This window comes from Hibiscus syriacus, unplaced genomic scaffold (genome assembly GCF_006381635.1).
Source record: "Hibiscus syriacus cultivar Baekdansim isolate YM2019G1 unplaced genomic scaffold, ASM638163v2 tig00110319_pilon, whole genome shotgun sequence".
Taxonomy (NCBI): domain Eukaryota; kingdom Viridiplantae; phylum Streptophyta; class Magnoliopsida; order Malvales; family Malvaceae; genus Hibiscus; species Hibiscus syriacus.
This window is the reverse complement of record NW_024062678.1, coordinates 2301230-2315689: the sequence shown is the minus strand read 5'-3', so window position 1 is coordinate 2315689 and position 14460 is coordinate 2301230. Positions and strand designations below refer to the sequence as shown.

Sequence of the window (14460 nt, the reverse complement as noted above, 5' to 3'; positions counted from 1 at the left end):
GTTCATTCTGAACTTGTGGATTTGGAAACTGCTGAAGCTGCCTTCTATAGACAGAAAGCCAAAGCTCATTGGCTTAGTGAGGGGGACTTGAATACAAAGTTCTTTCATCAGAAGGTTCAGGCTAACAAAAAGAGGAACACTATCAGAGTTATTAAAAGCGAGGATGGGCAGGTGTTTGATTCTTTTAAAGATATGGCTACTGAGTTAGTGGGTTTTTTTACTAACCTCATTGGCTCTCCTGACCCCTCAGTTAAAGGCTGCCCTGCTAAAGATCTGAAGAACTTGATTAATGTTTGTCTTCCTGAAGGTGCAGATATATGTCTTACTAAGGAGGTGAGTGATGTGGAGATCAAAGAGGCTCTCTTCAGACAAGGGAAGGATAAAAGCCCTGGCCCTGATGGCTACACTGCTGGCTTCTTCAAAGCTTCCTGGAGCATTGTGGACAATGATTTCATTGCTGCTGTGAGGTATTTCTTCTCTACATCCTGTTTACTGCCTTCCTTCAATTCCACAACCTTAGTTTTGGTCCCTAAAACTCCAAATGCTACCCTAGCCAAGGATTTTAGGCCTATTTCTTGCTGCTCAGTTGTGTACAAAACTATCACCAGAATTCTTGTTGATAGACTTACTCCTTATTTCTCTGGTCTGATTTCATACAATCAATCAGCTTTTGTCAAGGGTAGAAACATAGTTGATAATACCCTGTTAGCTCAGGAAATTGTGAAGGGATATTCTAGGAAAAACCTTTCTCCTAGATGTACTGTAAAGATTGATTTGCAAAAGGCTTTTGATTCTGTTAACTGGAATTTTTTGCTGTCTATTCTGGAGGCAATGGGGCTGCCTGATGTGTTTTGCAATTGGATCAAGGCTTGTATTACCACCCCTATGTACTCTGTTTGCTTGAATGGTAGTTTAGTAGGGTACTTTAAAGGGGCTAGGGGGATTAGGCAAGGGGATCCTCTATCCCCTTACCTTTTTGTTATTGTAATGAATGTCCTATCCTCCCTGTTGAATGCTGCTGCCAAGAGAGGAATTTTTAGATTACATCCCAAATGCAAGAGAGTCTCTCTCACTCACCTTTGCTTCGCGGATGATCTGTTAGTTTTTTGCCATGGCTCTCTTGAGTCTGTGATGGGAGTGCTGAGCACTTTAGAGGTTTTCTACGAACTGTCAGGATTAAAGCTAAATGTTTTGAAGACAGAATTTTTGCCTGTGGCTTAAACATTAACACTCTTGGTCTGATCCAGCAAGCTACTGGGTTTAAGACTGCGCAGTTCCCTGTCAGGTATCTTGGAGTTCCTCTTGTTACTCGTAAACTCACGGGGAAGGACTGTTCTGCTCTCTTGGAACGTATTAAAGGTAAACTGGCTCAATGGTCTAGTAAAAGCTCAGTTTTGGGGGCAGGCTGCAGTTGGTAAAACCGTCTTGTTCAGTATCTTTAACTTCTGGAGCAGGCAGCTGGTTCTTCCCAAGGGGATTATCAATGATGTTGAGAGGCTTTGCATGCGTTTTTTCTGGAAAGGTTGTGATGTCCCTGCCAGAGGTGCTCGTGTAAGTTGGAGCCAAATCTGCTCACCTAGGTCTGAGGGGGGTCTGGGTCTAAGAAGTCTTGTTCTTTGGAATAAGGCTTGCTGCCTTTTGCTCATTAAAAAAATTCTTGCAAATGATGGTTCTCTCTGGATTGCATGGTTACATGCATACTGTCTTAAAGCTGTAAGCTTCTGGGAAGTTGAGTACAAAGCCTATTTCAGCTGGTTGTTAAAAAAGCTGTTGAAACTTCGTGAGGAAGCTAGGAACTTGTTTATTCCTTGTACTAATTGGAGCCTGATTAAGGGTAAATGGCTTTGGGATCAGATCAGAGTTCGTGCAGCGAAAGTTACTTGGCACAGGATCATTTGGTTCCCTGCTCATATTCCAAAATTCTCCCTTATTGCCTGGATGGCCACCCTTGATAGACTGCCTACGAGAGATAGGCTGATTAGGTTCGGTCTGGTCTTGGATCATGGATGTGTCCTGTGTGGGTCTGGGATTGAGTCCCGGGACCATCTCTTTGCTGATTGCTTCTTTGCTCAAGAAGTTTGGGATGCTGTGCTAATCTCCTGTGGGATTCGTCCTGCTTCGCTTAATTGGGACGATTGCCTTCAATGGTTGATTGTAAACTTGAAGGGCAAATCTCTCAGGGTGAGGATTCTTAAGCTTGGCTGGACTGGTTTTTTGTATTACATTTGGGAGGAGTGTAACCATAGAAGCTTTAGGGGTGTTTCGCGTTCTGCTGATATGATTGTAAGTAGTATTAAAGATGCTGTAAAAATCAAATTGTATAGCTATAGTTTACAGGAGATTGATGATGTAAATAGGCAAGTGGGTATAAATTGGGGGCTGATCTAGTGCTGATTTTGTCTTGTTCTTGTCACAGCTTTGCTGTACTCTTTTTGGATGATATAATTTACTTATCCAAAAAAAGTTTTTAAGAAAATATATTCGTGATGTTTGATAATTTATTAAAATTAAATTATTAAAAAAATAAATAAAAATTAAACATATTTAGTAATTTAAAACTTATTGATTCATTTTAACTGTTTGACTGTTAACTCTTCTACAAACTGATTTCACTGTAAATGTCCAAATTTTCACCACTACAACTTGAATAAATGTGTGATTTTATATTAGGATCAAAATTTAAGAAATTATAATAAAAATTTAGAGAATAAAAATTATAAAATTTTAGTTGTACAAAATTGAATACTTAATAAAAATTAAAAATATAAATTATAAAAAGAATTTAAAGTTTTTAAGTGATACGATAGTGAAAGAAAGGTCAAAAAGCTTCACCAAATTCTCTGGAAAAAATTGTATATAAGCATAGTTATTAAACAAAAGTACAAAAACATCCAGAAGATCCGATTGCAAACAAGACAGAAAATAAAGTACCAGAAGGTTAATTTAGTCCAAGCCCATCAAAAACTGCCACGTATAGGCAGTTGAATGTAAAGAAAAATCTCTCCACGTGGCGGATCATCATTCCTCTCTTATTCAATAAACGTATTTTCCTTTTGATTTGGACTTTTATTTAATTTCATTTATTTTCCTCATTAAATCTCTCATTCCTGCTATAAATACCCTCCTCTTTCTCTCATTTAATTCAAAGGAAAGTCTCTTTATCTTCCAAACGCTTATTTCTCTGTTTCATCTTCTCTTTGGGGTTTTACGTTTTTCTGCTCTGCTCTGTTCTGTTCTGTTTTGTTTTGGTATTTGGTTTGATTGGATCGATCATGTCGAAGAACATTCTGGTGACCGTGGAGTCGGGTATATAGGAAGCCACACAGTGTTGCAGCTGCTGTTAGGCGGATACAAAGTGGTCGTCGCTGATAATCTGAATTCATCGGTCGTTGCTATCAAAAGAGTCGAGGAACTCGCCGGTGAATTCGGCAGAAATCTTTCTTTTCGCCAGGTTCGTTGAACAGTTGAACTCATCGAATTTCATTTTTCTTTAAAAAGAGAAAGAGAAAAGGTGTTCGAGTGTAATTTTGTAATATTTTAATTGTGATTGCTGAGTTGGTTGCCAAAATAGGAACCGAGAAAGCTTATTAATTTATATGCTTAAACTGCTAATTTGGAGTCTAATTGGTTTAATTTGGATTTAACTTTAAGGCTTCTTTGATAATTAAATTGCTTTAGCTGGCAACGCGGTCTGTTCTAAAATTCGGTGATTAAAATTATTTTTAAATGAGAATTTCTTGGAATAATTGCGAATTTTAAAGTATGTTCGTATTGCTCTCGGCTCTCTCTCTCTCCCCCTCTCCCTCTTGCATATTTTCACTTGTATCTTTAATTTGATTGGTAAAGGAATTAGTGAATTAATTTAAAATTCTTTTTCTCCATTAAACTATAATGATCATTTAAAAGTTATGATTACAGTTTATAAGAATTTTAACTAGGTTACTTGAATTGCACGTGGAAGAAGTTAGGCCTTTGATTGTTTATAAATTAGAATTCAGTGAGTTAATAATTTAATTAAATGGAGTTACAGTATTATGGATCATTACAGATAGTATCTATTCAGAATTTTTCTTAGTCTATACACATACAAATACAACTGCTTAAATCGGGTCGTCTAGAATGAAAAAGTAACTTTTATATATATATATTAAAAGCCTATTTGGTGTGTTTCAATAATGTTTTATTTTCGGTAACCCAAATGTTAGTGAAGCACTCCTTTGATTGTGAATTACTTTAGCTGGATGTTAATGAAAAGTTTTCCACCTTGATTTTACTCCCGAGTTAATTGTTGAACTTTTATCATCTGTAAACTTACAGTTGAAGGGTCTCTATTGTTCTGCTTTTGTTTCTCTTGATATAAAATGTTCATGGAATTTGTCGGCTATGATTCATCATGTGCGGTTGAATTATTATAACATTATTGGTGTTTAGTGTTCAAAATATTTGTATCACTAAATTATATTATTAATTCATCCAAGATTTGTTCTGACCATAAATCTAAGGTGGACTAATGTTTGAACCTTTGCTTTCTACTGCAGGTGGACCTTCGGGATAGATCAGCACTCGAAAAGCTTTTTACTGAGATAAAGTACTGTGAAGAATCAATATGCAGTTTATCTTTGCCTTTTTCCTCTTGCTAAACCTCTAAGGTATTTACATGATTATATTGCAGGTTTGATGCCGTGATTCACTTCGCTGGACTAAAAGCAGTTGGTGAAAGTGTAGAGAAACCATTGCTCTATTATGACAACAATCTCATTGGGACAATCACCCTGTTGGAAGTCATGGCTGCTCATGGATGTAAAAGTGTATTTCTCTTTACCCTCCTCTTGTATGATAGTTTTACAGCAATATAACTTTAGTTATTACGAAATAAATAAATAAATGCAGTTTCCAGCCTGCCGCTGTTTTGCATCAGCTAAGAAATTATTAACACTAGAGATAAAGAAAAGTAAACTTTGTTTCAATTCAAAGGCTATGTTCTTAGATCTTTTAATTGCATAGGCTGCCCCCTATGGAATCTAGAGTTGCTTTAATAACCTTGTATAATTCAATATGAATTGGGTTGTCAATTTTAGTCCTATAACTTGATCAATCTTCCAATTTAATAACATTTCAGCTTGTGTTTTCATCGTCTGCTACTTTTATGGCTGGCCAAAGGAAGTTCCATGTACAGAAGAGTTCCCCCTGGCTGCAGTGAATCCATATGGACGAACAAAGGTATGCGGTGAACCTTTCATAAGTGCATACACTTTTGCATCTCAAAGAAGCAGTATGGATAAAGAAATAACCATGGATAGCCATTACATTTTACTAGTTTTGCTTATGAATCTTATGAGTTATTAGGAATTTGTCAATTGATATTTTCTCCCATAGCGTCATCTATTGTCTGACATGGTTGGTCTTTCAGCTTTTCATTGAAGAAATTTGTCATGACATCCACCGTTCGGATCCTGAATGGAAGATCATACTTCTAAGATATTTTAATCCAGTTGGCGCACATCCTAGTGGCCATATAGGTGAGGATCCCAGGGGTATTCCAAACAATCTCATGCCTTTTGTGCAACAAGTCGCCGTTGGGAGGCGACCAGCATTGACAGTGTTTGGAAATGATTATTCAACAAAGGATGGTACTGGGGTAAGCTTTTCATCTGTGACTTTTAGATTCCAAATTGATCTTCTCATATTTCAGAATTTGTTTTCAGTATATGTATGATTGAATAGTTTGTGCCATTCAACATTTTGAGGAGTTCAGTGTTATTCTTTGCATTAGCTTTTGCAATCTTTTTCTTGAACTTAAACATCAAGTTATTGGGAAATTTATATTCAAGGTTGTGATCCCTTGTGACAAAAAGCTGTGTTGTCTTTTTCAGGTACGTGATTATATCCACGTTGTTGATTTAGCAGATGGCCATATTGCCGCACTACGCAAACTATCTGATCCAAATATAGGTATTTTTCTTGTTTTGTTTCCTTCCATGTAATGTATTGAAACGCCTCAATTATTTGGCTTATGGTAGAAGAGAAGGGTCATATACTGAAATAGTTCTTTCTCAACTATGTATTCCATGAAAATGGAATTGGCGTTAATCATATTAGCACTGTGATTGTAGGTTGTGAGGTCTACAACTTAGGAACGGGTAAAGGAACGTCAGTTTTGGAGATGGTTGCTGCCTTTGAAAAGGCATCCGGGAAGGTATTTGTTTCCTCGTTCGATCTTGTTTCGTTATTCCTTCGTTCCATTCCGTGCCACAGACGCAGAGTATAATAACTTGGACAATTATATTGAGCTAACAGAACGAAATTTGAACTTTTAATCAGAAAATACCTATCGTAATGGCTGGACGTCGACCCGGTGATGCCGAAATCGTGTATGCTTCAACCGAAAAGGCAGAGCGTGAATTAAATTGGAGGTAAGGCCGTACACATGGAAAAAAAAAAGCACAGGCGTCTTGGTTCTTTTCTTTTTACTTTAGGAAAGAGATGTAACAACCAATTCCTGCATCGATTGTTGCAGGGCGAAATACGGCATCGAAGAAATGTGCAGGGATCAGTGGAACTGGGCCAGCAAGAATCCTTATGGATATGGATCTCCTGAGTGAAACTGAGGACAGAATACACAGTGTTAATTGTCAAACCAGCATTCTTATAAAGGCACTGATTATATTGTTTTATTGTTGACAGAATTATAGGGTGATGAATAGGGGGATTAAACGAAGACTTACATATAGTTTAGGGTTGCTTCAATTTGTCAGAAGCTTTGTATTATACATTACTAGCCATCCTCTGTGGTTGTTATAGCAATACGAGTAAGTTGTCATAGAACATGAACTACGGATACATGTAATCAGAATTCCTCCTTTCTCCTTTATTTTAAATTATGTCTGTAATAAAATTTATTAGATTTTCAAGAAAACTATATAGATTTAATTTTAATAATGATATTATTAAAACTATGTCATTAATTTTAAAATAATTAATAAATAAACTTTAAGAAAGTATAAAAAGAAGAATAACAACTACCCCTAAATATAAAAAGTAAAATGAGAAAAAAAATATATGTTTCAAGATTATACACATAAGAGATTACTCTCTAAGAATTAAGTTCTCAACTTCTTTTAACTTAACCATTATGAATGACCAATCGAAGTTTTAAATTTAAAATTCTATAATAATATTAAATATTTGATGATTTTTAAAATTTTATCTAATTTGACAGAATTATTTTCTATATAAATTATTTAAAAAACAGATAAAAATATTATAATTTAAAAAGAAATTAGCACAAATCAACTATCTTAGTGGTTAGAGGAATTGATGTTGTTCTTATAGGTCATAGGTTCGAGCACCAGTGACTACAAGGGTGATTGAATGTTTATTGTCTAATTGTTGATAAGAGTACATTTTTGGTAAAAAAGTACGTTTCAAAAAGCAGTAAAACTACTACAAAAACAATCGAATCACCTAGCTATCAATACAACTACAAGATAATCCCCCTCATAAAACATAACAGACAATTCACAGAATCAACCCTATCAATGCATCTACCACATATTCTAATGCGAGTCAATTATTCACAGCATCTAATACAACCTCAGGTTCTATGGAAACCTCTTAACAACCTAGAAATTTTGTCCTCCCATATGCAATAGATAAATGCATTCTAGGCCAGTTTAAGAATGATGACAAGCAATGACTTGCCCTATAAGTGAGCGATCGCCCTTTCCAGCTGCTCCTCTCAACGCATTGTTCTCCTAGGCAAGTCACATAACCTCAGATATCATCCCAAACGTTTCCCGAGAAAGAGCATTCATAAAACAAGTGACTTAGTTTCAACTGCAGTTCTACAAAGAGGGTATTAGTTATCCACACACACATTTGCAACAACCTGTCTTCGGTAAGAATCTTCTCAAAATTGTCATCCAAATAATTGTATGTTTGGAAATATGGAGAGGAAACCAAATAATCCTATGTCAAGAAACCTTTGGATATTTTACTCAGATCTTCGACCAAATTCATTTTACTTTGACCTTGCCTAAATTACCAGCATAGGTAAATAAAGAAAAAGCTTCTTCCCTCAATTTCAGAAGCTTCTTAAAGCACCAACTAAAATTGTCTTCGCCTTCCGCTTGTTAGAAATATACATCCCTAAGGACATACACGTTTAACCATGTCACCCAAAACGTAATCAGCTGAATCGGGCACATGATAAAATCTTATCACAAAATCGTTTGAACTATATTTTATGGATCAATTCTCCGTTTACATTATGTCGTACAGCCAGTGCTTAAAACATTATATCGTCGAGCAAGTGTTTGGAAACAACGGTGGTGCTAGTGAATATTATTAAAATATGATTACATAATATTCCAATCAACCGAGTTGGAACAAATGAATAGTCAAATGATCATTTTGCAACTTTTAATAGTAAGGTGGCACAACAAAATAGTGTCCTATAGTTGGGGGACCATTTTGTAACTTTTAATAGTTGAGTGACTCAAAAAAGAAGTATAATATAGTAGAGGTACCATTTGTGTACTTTACCCAAAAATAAATGCATGCATTCGCTTACAACACGCATCGACTAAATCAAGTGTTAATAAATATACAGCCTCTATCAATCTTTTAATGTTTTTTTTTGTCGTTTCCAGTCCTTTTGAATTTACATCTTTCAACGTCGTTTTCACCATCTTTGGAAGAAGCTAACAACTCTTGTAAAATGCTACAATTCAAAGTTTATGTTTTGGTGTTTAAGATGTTATATATGCATCAATTTATTTAGGTTTTTGAGTTCCAAACTAAACTTCTTAAAGTATCCATAATTTTCTGGAAAAAAGTTCAAGCTCACCGGATTAAGAAAAGGGGAGCTTTCCTTGGATAAAGAAAAGGAAATGAAAACTCAAGGTCACCTGTTTTCATTGAGCTTTTGCTTCATTGTTGTACCAGAACTAGAACTAGAAGAAAAGTACTAGACAGGGGAAGAGTGGTAAGTGATGGTTCACTTTCTTTAGGTGCAAGTTTATTGGATGGACGTATGATTTTATATTAGGAGACGAATTTATAAAATTTGAGAGATCGAAACAGATTGTCAATAAAAAATACAAACAAAATACTTGTAAGAGAATTTAAAATTTTCAGAGAGAACAACAAAAGTTCAATCCGGTTAGTACTTGTAATGATGCTCCGTATACATACAAATATTAATTATAACATGTAAATTAAAATGAAAAAGGATAAACATAAATATACCCTGCGAAATGTTTACACACTCGGATTAGGATTAGAAGACCAATATGTACAAGTTTTATTGCTCCTTTTGAGCTCCTGTGATCTATGGAGATTCTTTGCAGAGTAAAATAGGATGATTTGACAGAGTTAAAGAAGAAACACAGAAATAAAATAAAAAATTGAAAGCTTGTCAAGCCACCTAAATTATCATAATTTGCAGTCCAGAAAAATGGACTCATCATTATGTGAAAGCAGCAAAGAAGTTGCACCTAGTTATTTTTGTGGATGACAAAGAACTAGGGTAAATTCAATTTGTCAAGCCAAGTATCCATGATTTCCGAGATGCTCTGAATAAATGCAGCTTCACTCACGCCTGGAAGTAAGGAATCCCAAGCTTCTCGAACCATCTGCTCGATTGCAGATTCCTTGTTTATGTTTTCCCTGCACATGATGCTTCCGATCGCGAACGGTGTGAGACCTCGCTCAACCCCTTTCTTCAAAAGCATGGTGGAGATATGGAGCGTTCGTGCACACTCGAGAGGAACATCCAAGCCATACGATTTCAGAAGTGCAATGTCTTGTTCAGGATCCAGTGATTTTATGTAGGCAATGGTGTCTGATGAGTAAGGCTGCCGTGACTGTGGCCAATAGAGCCAATCAAATGTGCAATCCTCAAACTACAAGTAGAGCCAAAAGGAAATTAGTTTCGAAATCGAAATATTTAAATGTAGTTATGAGAGTGGATCCTGAGATCAAAGCAGGCATCATTCGAATTTCAAATGATAGCTGTGTTAGAGTTTCCAGAATTTCAAAAGGATTCACACAACTCAACCAACAACAGATTTTTCAAGTAACAGTTCTCATGTATGTGCAAACACTTAATAAACACAAACATGTCATGCATTATTAGAATGATAGTACTTACACTCAGGCAGGCAGTAGCCATGATCAATTGGAATAAGAACAGTCCGGCCATCGTCCCTTTTCCAATCAAGATATTCCCAGCATGCCTATCGGCATTAGCCATTCTTATATCGAACACGGTGATCTTATGCACTTCCTCTACAGGGAATGCTCCAGGACCTATGTCCTCACAACTCCCAGAGTTGTTGATAAACATCTGCAAGGATCCAACCTTAACATTCTCGGGTGAACATCCATATCCATCAGGATGGTTGAATCCTTCATGCAAGCATTGAACCATGCATGTAGGAGGTACACCGGCAAACCCCAACATCTCGCTGGACAAAGATCGAGGTCCGCTCTTGGGGTGATCCAATATATAAGCAGCCACTTCTCTTAAAGCTCCTTCTCCAACCCTGGTACCCATTTTCAATCCTTCACCATTGGTTGAAACAGGTAACCCCTGTGGATTGTTTACAGCCATAGGCTCCTCATCAATAGGCTTAAAAATGGAAACATAATCGAACCCGGACTTGTCTTGCATGAAGTAAGTCCCTCCGGTCCCTTCGGATGATCGGATCGGCCGGTTCCCTACCAGCAATCCTTCAAATGTCGAATCGATCATATCCCACACAAAAGAAGGCAATTTCAGTCTAGGATTAACGAGAACAGGTTCCAACCAAAAATCTCTGACAGATTGTTCTTGTGTCACAATTTGAAGCCCCTCGGGCTTGTCTCGTTCACCTCCTACAATTCCTCCTCTTAGCTCATCTGAATCACACTCGGCGATAACTGAAAGTTCCAAATCTTCTCAACGGGCTTAGCTCGAACTTTGGCTGATTTCTGAACAATCAAATGAATCACAGCATCATTATCTTTACAAAGATCCTCAACCAACCTTTGGTCGTCGACTTTTTCTCCGTTGCAAAAGATTTCTTGTTCATTAACATCAACAAAACCCTTTCCTTCTCTGGCAATCCTTTGTTTCAAATACCCAACGTTTCGATTCCGATCAACATGCAGTTCAAATTCTTTACCGCAACTCGTCCGTACGGTGATGAGCAAAAGATCGGAAAGTTTCAAGACTAAATGCAAAACATTACCTCCTTTAATGCCGTAGTCTTTAACGAGCGAATCGTTACGAGCCAATTCTCTGCCCCCGAAAACAAGCTTCTGTTTCGTCTACAAACCCTTCACACGTCTGGATCCGAAGCTTGACCGAGGCAATCGGGTCTGACTCAAGGACTCGCATCGGGATCACCAAACCAGAGATCGAGAGGTAAATCAAGATGGAATCACCCGCCCCTTGGTTCTTGCAATAACTAGCGGCAGGGGGAACCGGTTCTTGATTGACCCGCCTCCAAGCAACATCCGCAACGGACATTTCTGCAAATGTTGATTTCCGTTGCCAAAACCCTAGAGCACGATTGAAGAAAGGCAAAAGGCAAAAATAAAAAGGGAAAACTAATTATCTATCTTTCAATCTCTGCAATGGCAGTCAAGAGACTGGGATATTAGCTGCTGCTGCTGCAGTGGCCGAAACCCAAAACTCTGATAAGGAAAGACAGCGGATTCTTTACCGAGGGGAAAAGAATCGAAAGCAAAGGTTGAAAAATGGGAGCTTTTTAAAATGAACATTGGAAACAACAATCAACTGTAGAGGTGGGCGATCCAAAACTACCCGATTAATTTACACTACTCGTCATCTCTCTTTTTTCCGATATTTCTGCTCTTTCTGTTTTCCAAATTTGCGCGATCTTTTCGCCGATTTTCTCTACTCCGGTGCTAAAAACGAAACCGTCGGCGTCGATTTGATAGTGGGGGAAGAACGGTAATGTAGCCGTTGGCTTTATATAAGGATTTGAAGTTTGACCCAAACGTGTTTTAAAATTGTAATTGCCGTTATGTTCTGAGTAACGGACGTTTTTTGGCAGGGATTAGATGAGGTGTTGAGTTTACTGAAATGCCATTCCGAATACGCCATTTACTCATCCAAGTTCTTGGATAAATGAGTAAATTTCACGTATATAACCAACAATGGGATAATTAAGTAATAATGGAATGGGATTCTTAAGAGGGATTTTGGATAAAATCCAAATATATTAATTGAGATAATTAATTTAAGAGTGCGTTTGGTTGTCAAAAAAGATTATTCAGAATTGAATTCTCATGTTTAATTTACAGAAAATATTATTATTAGGAAATACTCTTTTCTCAATAATAATTTTTTTTAGTTAAAATGATGAGAATATCATTACCTATAAATTCTTAAGTATTATATAATTCTCAACACTTTGGATAAAAATTCCCTTGAACTAATGAGATCTTTTTATAATAATCATTCTCAATTCTTACCTTTTATGTTTTACTCAAAATTATAAACATAATAATATTAATATACAAAGATTTTGATTAACTAAAATATTGATAAATTTGAGAATTTAAAATCTCTTATATTTTTAATATTCAATATATTTACTATTTGTAATTTTATGGGATGAAAAAAATAATATTATTGTAAAGATGTAATTATTTAAAATCATATTTAACTTTTAGTAATTAAAAAACGGATCTTATATATTGAAAAATATCTTTATCCACTCAATATCATAATATTACTTTTTTATTTATATTATATTTTATATAGATAAATATGATACTTATGAACGTTATTTAAAAATATAAATTTAATTTACTAATTATATTAATTATATACTAAATGTAATTTTTTTCCTCAAAAATTAGATATTATAACGATTAAAATATTTTTATAAATTTTCATTCAAATATTTATAAATTGATATTAAAGTTTAACTTTAAAAAAACACATATCGCAATGATACTTTGGTAAAATATGCATCTAAGTAATTTTATATTCCTCTAACCAAATATTATAATCTTACATTCCTGCTAAACAAACCAAACAAAGTAATACAATATTCCTATAGTAATGTTATTCCCAAAGGTAATCTTACATTTCGTGAACCAATCTCCCCCTAAGTGGTTAAAGTATTGTTCTTCTTCTTTAAGGTCTTGGATTCGAGTAATTACATTTTTAGAGTGTATGTTATCAATGACCAAGTAAGATTATAAACAAATACGTCTCCAGGGTGTGTGCGCTAAAGTAGTGTTCTCCTAAAAATTTCGAGTTCATACAGTTACATCTATAAGGTATATGCGTGTTGTCAAAAATTAAAGAAAAATCTAAATAAATACTATTTTATAACCACTCTAGACTATTCAAAAAATTACATCTTAAAATTTTAGATTATAGATCATAATTTCTAAACTCCAAAAAAATCATTCAGATAAATAAAATCATAGATTTTAAATGTTATATAATTTATATATAGGATTGTCTTATCCTAAGTGACCTCAATGATAAAAAGTAAGAAAATTTCTACAACGCTTCGAGCGTGGATGGTCATCTTTAACGATGATGTTAGAATTGCGATGAAGCTCAATTGAACAACTGAAAATGTGCTAAGAAGAGGTGAATTGACAATTTAAAGTTTAAGGAGTAAGGAGTAAAAAGATAAAGAAATTTTCACAAAGATTTATAGTGGTTCGGCTTATCATCCAAGTCTACATCCACTACCTAAACTTCTCACTTAGGATTTTCCAACAAATCCACTAATTTGTTCTTTCTTTTTCAAGAAAGAGATAACCTTTACAACTCCCTAGTTTTTCACTTTACAACTCCCTAGTTTTTCACTTGGATAAACTAGAAGCAAAACCCCTTTACAAAAGAAAAAGAGATGTAAACAAGAAAACCCTTACAAATTAGGTGTTTACAAAGTTAAAGCTCACAAAAACACAAATATTTACAAGAGAAAGAAAATAAAGAGTGAAAAGTGTTTCTTTTGTGTTTGAATGCTTGGATAGGTGTTGGTAACCTTCTTCAAGTGTCTTGAACTTGTATTTATATGTTGGAATGTGTTTGTGGTCGTTGGGGATGTTTTGGAGCCGTTGGAGATTAATTTTCTGCAAAATAAAATTACCCAGGACAGGGACTATCGGTACTCTCTTTTGATGAGTATCAGTACTTCCTTTATTATTTTTAAATCAACTAGCCGTTTGGCTGGACCAGTATTGATACTATGGCCATGGTATCAATATTACTTTGTGAAGTAGTATCGATACTCCTTTGAGTATCGATATCTATTTTGCATTCTGAAATTTGAGCAATTTGAAAATTACCTGGTAGTATCGATACTACCTAGAGAGTATCGATACTTCTCTTACATATGGTATTGATACCACGTGAATAGTATTGGTATTGTTCATGCAATATCGATACTGTAAGAACAATATCGATACTACGTACCC

At 35.4% G+C, this 14460-nt stretch overlaps 2 pseudogenes; one reads left to right on the top strand and one right to left on the bottom strand.

Annotated features, from left to right (window-relative positions):
* Positions 1-3257: 3257 nt before the first annotated feature.
* On the top strand, positions 3258-6633 carry LOC120117357 (annotated as a pseudogene).
* Positions 6634-9369: 2736 nt separating this feature from the next.
* Positions 9370-11595, bottom strand: LOC120117354 (annotated as a pseudogene).
* Between the last annotated feature and the right edge of the window lie 2865 nt (positions 11596-14460).